The sequence below is a fragment of the Primulina eburnea genome, chromosome 1 (genome assembly GCF_022965805.1).
Source record: "Primulina eburnea isolate SZY01 chromosome 1, ASM2296580v1, whole genome shotgun sequence".
Lineage (NCBI taxonomy): Eukaryota > Viridiplantae > Streptophyta > Magnoliopsida > Lamiales > Gesneriaceae > Primulina > Primulina eburnea.
The window spans coordinates 52,309,940-52,316,127 of record NC_133101.1 but is presented as its reverse complement, the minus strand read 5'-3'; the positions used below and the strand labels follow the sequence as shown (position 1 = coordinate 52,316,127).

General features: G+C 39.4%; 1 non-coding gene across 1 annotated transcript; it reads right to left on the bottom strand.

The window, feature by feature from the left end:
* Positions 1 to 969: 969 nt before the first annotated feature.
* LOC140814856 (small nucleolar RNA R71) lies at positions 970 to 1,075 on the bottom strand. The gene has a single exon (XR_012114184.1). It is a non-coding gene; the product is annotated as a small nucleolar RNA R71 (small nucleolar RNA).
* Positions 1,076 to 6,188: the final 5,113 nt, after the last annotated feature.

Sequence of the window (6,188 nt, the reverse complement as noted above, 5' to 3'; positions counted from 1 at the left end):
GTGAACCGATATTCCCAACAAATTCATTTCTTATTGAATTTTACTCAACCATTTTAGACATTATATTTCATTACTTGATTTCGAATAATTTTTTTTGCATGTTTATTTGATTTTAGTAGTAATACAACACCCAATCACTTTTCCTTGCTAAAGATCTAATAACTGAAAATAATAATTGTTAAATACAGTTTTCAGTGGAACGATACTCTTACTCCGGTACATTATACTATTACTTGACATCGTGCACTTGCGATTAATTTTGAACATATAAAACATATTTTTATTAAGGATTTCACAGTGCAAGTTTTGCTCGATCAAGTTTTTGGCGCCGTTGCCGGGGATTGTTAATTCACAATTTTATTTTTAGTTGTTTCCTTTAATATTCTCTATTTTACTTTGTTTGACACCTTCGATTTCTTCAGAGATATCTCGTCCAATGCATGCCAAAGTCACTTGACGTGGAGGTTGAGCTTGAGTTTGATCCTGAAATTGAAAGAACTTTCCGCAGGAGAAGACAGCAGCAGAGACTAAAAGAACTGATGGAGAGGCAGTTGAATGATCAAGATGAGGAACACCATGAGGCTAGACGTGTTGAGATGCCACGCCGCATACCGATGCTGGAGTATGCCCAACTTTCTTTGGATGGAGCACGCCCCAGCATTGTGAGGCCTATGGTGCGAGCAAACCAGTTCGAAATCAAACCAGCTATAATTCAGATGATTCAGAACACAGTCCAGTTTGGAGGATCTGCAATAGATGACCCAAACATGCACATCGCAGATTTTCTTGAAATTTGCGATACTTTTAAATTCAATGGAGTTTTTGATGATGCTGTTAGGTTGCGTTTGTTTCCTTTCTCTTTACGTGCTAAAGCATGGTTAAATTGTTTGCCTGTAGGTTCGATCACTACATGGGAAGACATGGCGAAAGCATTTCTCATTAAATACTTTCCTCCATCAAAGACCATGAAGCTGCGGGTAGACATTACAACATTTGCTCAATTCGATCAGGAGTCTTTATATGAGGCATGGGAACGCTTCAAGGATCTACTACAAAGATGCCCACATCACGAATTACCACTTGGGTTAGTCGTTCAAACATTTTATTATGGCTTGCTTACTCCTAACCGTACTATGATAGATGCTGCTGCTTGTGGAAATCTATTGAGAAAAACTGCAGAAGAAGGGTATGAGTTGTTGGAGGAGATGACTGCTAGCAGTTATCATCCTCAATCTGACAGGAACAACCAGCGGAGAAGCGCAGGAGTTCACCAGGTAACTGATCTTTCTGCTATTACTGCACAACTTGATGTGTTGAACAGGAAACTGGACAGCTTGAACATGGGTGGCACAGCTATGCGTCTTCAAGATATATTTTGTGAAAAGTGTGGAGGGGAACACTATGTGAAGGACTGTCGAGATGACAATCCATTTTATGTGCAAGAAGGGGCACCAATAAATCAAGTGGGAGTCCAAAACCGCCCAAGGAATGACCCTTATTCGAACACATACAATCCGGGGTGGAGACAACATCCAAACTTCTCATGGGATGGTCAAAACAGCCAGAATCGACCACAAGGAGGACAATCATATGGGAAACAACTGATGTACAGATCTGATCCTCCTAGAGAAGAGAAGTCCAATTTGGAGCAGATGATGTCTAAGTTCATCTCGTCTACCGAGACTAGACTACAGAATCAGGATGCATAGATAAAGGGGCTTGAAAATCAGATTAGGCAGTTAGCAAAGATGATAGCAAGTAGAGAGCCAGGCACCTTGCCAAGTAACACAGAGACAAATCCAAAAGAGCAAGTGAAGGCCATCGAGTTGAAGAGCGGGAAAATTTTAGAGTCGAGAGAAAAAGGAAAAAATCAAGTGCCGGATGACCTGACTGAGACATCTAAAGGTAAGTCTTCTAACACTGCACCAGCACCCACTGCACAATCAAAAATTGTTATTCCTCCACCTTTCCCTGCAGCATTGAAAAAAGCAAAACTAGATGCACAATTCGGTAAGTTTCTTTAGGTATTTAAAAAATTGCATATCAATATTCCCTTCGCCGATGCTTTAATGCAAATGCCTAGTTATGCTAAATTTTTGAAGGATATTTTAGCAAACAAGAGAAAGTTGGAGGGTGACATGACGGTGAATCTTACTGAAAATTGCTCCGCTTTAGTGCAAAACAAGATCCCACCGAAACTTAAGGATCCAGGGAGTTTTTTCATTTCCTTTCATGATTGGTGATATTGTTTTTCACAAAGCTCTATGTGATTTTGGTGCAAGTATTAATCTTATGCCTTTGTCTGTGTTTAGAAAATTTGTTTTGGGGGAACCTAAGCCAACGAGGATGTCTTTACAGCTGGCAGACTGATCTGTCAAGTATCCACGGGGATTTATTGAGGATGTGCTAGTGAAAGTAGACAAGTTTATTTTTCCTGCTGATTTCGTGGTGCTCGACATGGAGGAGGATATGGAGATGCCCTTGATTTTGGGGAGACCGTTCCTTGCGACTGGCAAGGCCCTGATTGACGTTCAAGAAGGGAAGTTGAGATTGAGTGTGGGCGAGGAAGAGATTACTTTTGATGTTTTTAATGCACTTAAGCACACACTGCATTCTGATAGTTGTTATAGAATTGATGTTTTTGATGCCTTTGTGTCTAACTATGTGCAGGATGCTCTTAGGGACCCTTTGGAGGCCACTCTCACTACTGAAATGAGAGAAGATGAATTGGATGCAGAGAAAGCCGAAATAGTGGCATACCTCAATGCCAACCAGCCATGGAAGAGGCCAATAAGGATGAGATTAGAAGATTTGGGAGATCGAAGAGACTTGCTCCCTCAGAATTCAAGCCTGGAGGAACCACCGACGCTTGAGCTCAAACCATTGTCTCCGCACCTAAAGTACGTGTACCTAGGTGAGGATAACACTTTACCTGTCATTATTTCTGCTACTTTGACAGACGTGATGGAAGAAAAACTGTTGAAAGTCTTGAAAGCGCAAAAGAGTGCATTTGCGTGGAAAGTGGCGGATATTAAAGGGATCAATCCATCAGTCTGCATGCACAAGATATTGATGGAAGAAAAGTACTCACCTCTCGTGCAACCTCAGTGAAGATTGAATCCAAAGATGCAAGAGGTAGTAAAGACAGAAACTATCAAACTCCTTGATGCAGGTATTATCTATCCTATATCTGATAGTGCATGGGTAAGCCCTGTTCAGTGTGTGCCGAAAAAAGGTGGGATTACTGTGATCACAAATGAAAATAATGAATTAATACCCACTAGGACTGTTACGGGATGGCGTGTATGCATTGATTATAGGAAATTAAATGATGCCACACGTAAAGACCACTTTCCCCTTCCCTTTATTGATCAAATGCTTGAGAGGCTAGCGGGTCATGAGTTTTATTGCTTTTTGGATGGGGATTCTGGGTATAACCAAATCATGATTGTGCCCGAGGACCAAGAGAAAACCACTTTCACTTGTCCTTATGGCACTTTTGCTTTTAGACGGATGCCCTTTGGTTTGAGTAATGCCACTGCCACTTTTCAACGATGCATGACCGCTATATTTCATGACATGATAGAAACCTTTCTTGAGATTTTTATGGATGACTTCTCGATTTTTGGTTCTTCTTTTGATGACTGTTTGCAGAATTTGAAGGTGGTATTGATGAGATGTGAGGAGACGAATTTGGTGCTGAATTGGGAAAAATGCCATTTTATTGTACAAGAAAGAATCGTATTGGGGCACAAGATATCAGGGCATGGAATGGAGGTGGATAAGGCGAAAGTTGAAGTTATCAAGAACTTACCACCTCCGGCATCCATTAAGGGAGTTAGAAGTTTTCTAGGTCATGCCGATTTTTATCGGCGTTTTATCAAAGATTTTTCTAAAATTGCCAAACCTCTATCTTCCTTACTTATGAAAGATGTGCCCTTTGATTTCAATACTGATTGTTTACAGGCATACGAGAATCTGAAGGAGCGCTTGGTGACGGCTCCTGTCTTTGTGGCACCAGATTGGGATTTGCCCTTCGAAATCATGTGCAATGCCAGTGACACTGCGGTGGGAGCTGTGCATGGCCAGCGGCAAAACAAGGTATTTCATACAATTTACTACGCAAGTAAAACCTTAGACGAGGCTCAATTGAATTATGCGACAACTGAAAAAGAATTACTTGCAGTAGTATTTGCGCTTGAAAAATTTCATGCATATCTTGTTTTGTCCAAAGTCATTATTTACACAGATCACTTGGCACTGAAATATTTACTTGCTAAAAAAGATGCAAAGCCACGCCTACTTCGGTGGATTTTATTGTTGCGAGAGTTTGATTTGGAAATAAAAGATAAGAAAGGTGTTGAGAATGTGGTGGCGGATCATTTGTCTAGACTAGAGCTTGTTAGTAATGACTGTGTAGATAAGGCTATTAATGATTGGTTTCCTGACGAGCAACTGTTTGAGATGAAACATTGTCCGTGGTATGCAAATTTTGCTAACTTTCTTGTCACAGGCACACCACCACCAAATCTATCTTTTCACCAACGAAAAAAATTCTTCTCTGACGTGAAATATTATTTTTGGGAGTAACCGTTTTTTGTTTAAGATTTGTTCAGATATGGCTTTGTAATGTAACCCTAATTTTCGTAGGCAAAAGTTAACATGAACTAAGTATGTAATTAGTGTTTCGAACCTTGCTTTTGGCTTTCATATGGCTTTGTAATGTAACCCTATCTATGTAATTTGGATGTGTGGATAGGTTTGTAATATATGTTTGTTGTTTTTGTATGCCTTAGTTCATAAGAAGCTACTGCCCCTGTAAGTGGTTCGAAACAAAAGTGGAATGGTTCACCTACTATTGCAGTGAAATCGTTATGGGTTTTTTATTAGCTATCTCAACCCGACTCTGTCACATAGCTATTGAAACTTTTGTTCTTGAATGAACCTATGGTGGAAGCATTGCTATTGTGCCTTGATTCCTTCATTGCGTTCTTGTTCTTGAATGATCCCCCATTCTTCAAATATTGCATAAAAGATACAGAGAGATGAATATCAAAATAAATATTATGGAATATAATAAAATCCTAGACATATTTTTAACACAATTTAAGTTACCCGGTGGCATTCGATTCTCTTGATCCATCTTTCCAGTGGCATTCCATGAACTTTGAAAATTCAAATACGTCAAAAAATTTAAATTTCATCGATCAAAGAAAACCTTTAACTTGAATTTGTTGTAATAACTAGTGGTTAACCATACTCAAAGATCGCGTTTATATGCTTGCTCCAACCAGGGCATTAAGAAGATAAGTTCATCAAGAAAGTAATTGGTTCATTGCTAAAAGAAGTCTTAGTATGCCCACTCATTCAGACAGATGCACACTTGAAAGAGAGAGTTAAATATGAGATCTTACGACCGCAGTAATCATAGTTAAAATATTCTTGGCTAGAGCCTGGAAGCTGTTATCAGAAATGAGATGCAGACTGAAGTTAAACAGGATGAAGCGGCCAACAAAAACAAGCCCTTCATTCCCGCAAACAAATATATGTGTGTGTGTGTGTGTATATATATATACATATGTAGATATAAATATGGTTAAATGAAGACACAAGAAAACAACAAATTGCAAACAAAATACTTACTTTTAAGAGTGCCACAAAAATACAATATCTAGTATTTCCAAAACTACATGGTTTGTTCAACATAATACATTCACAATCACAATATTGTGCAGTTTCAAAACATTACTGCATGCAAACCTTACCAAAATACCATGTCATACTAAGCCGCGACAAACTTCGAGAATATCATTGCATGGTGGAAGAGTAGCTACCAAAAGGTTGTCTTGAGCAATTACAATTCAGACAGTGTTGAGAAGCCAACACACCAAAGAAATTTTGGCCTCATCTGGAAGACTAAAGAATAACTCTAAGTAGTTTGGTCTGTCAACTAGCATTGCTGCAGCTACAACTCTTTCGTTCATTGCGAGTTCGGGATTCCTCCCCAAGGCATCAAACACCTCCTTATTTCCATTTGACTTCCCATCATCTCGGCCACCTCGCTGTCCTAACTCTGATAGTTTTTCAACCAATTTCTCTGTGAAATTATTAATGGCATCAACAAACTGATCTTCGCTTTGTGATTGGCGCTTGCGTTTCTTGCCGCTAACCTTTTTGCTACCAAAATC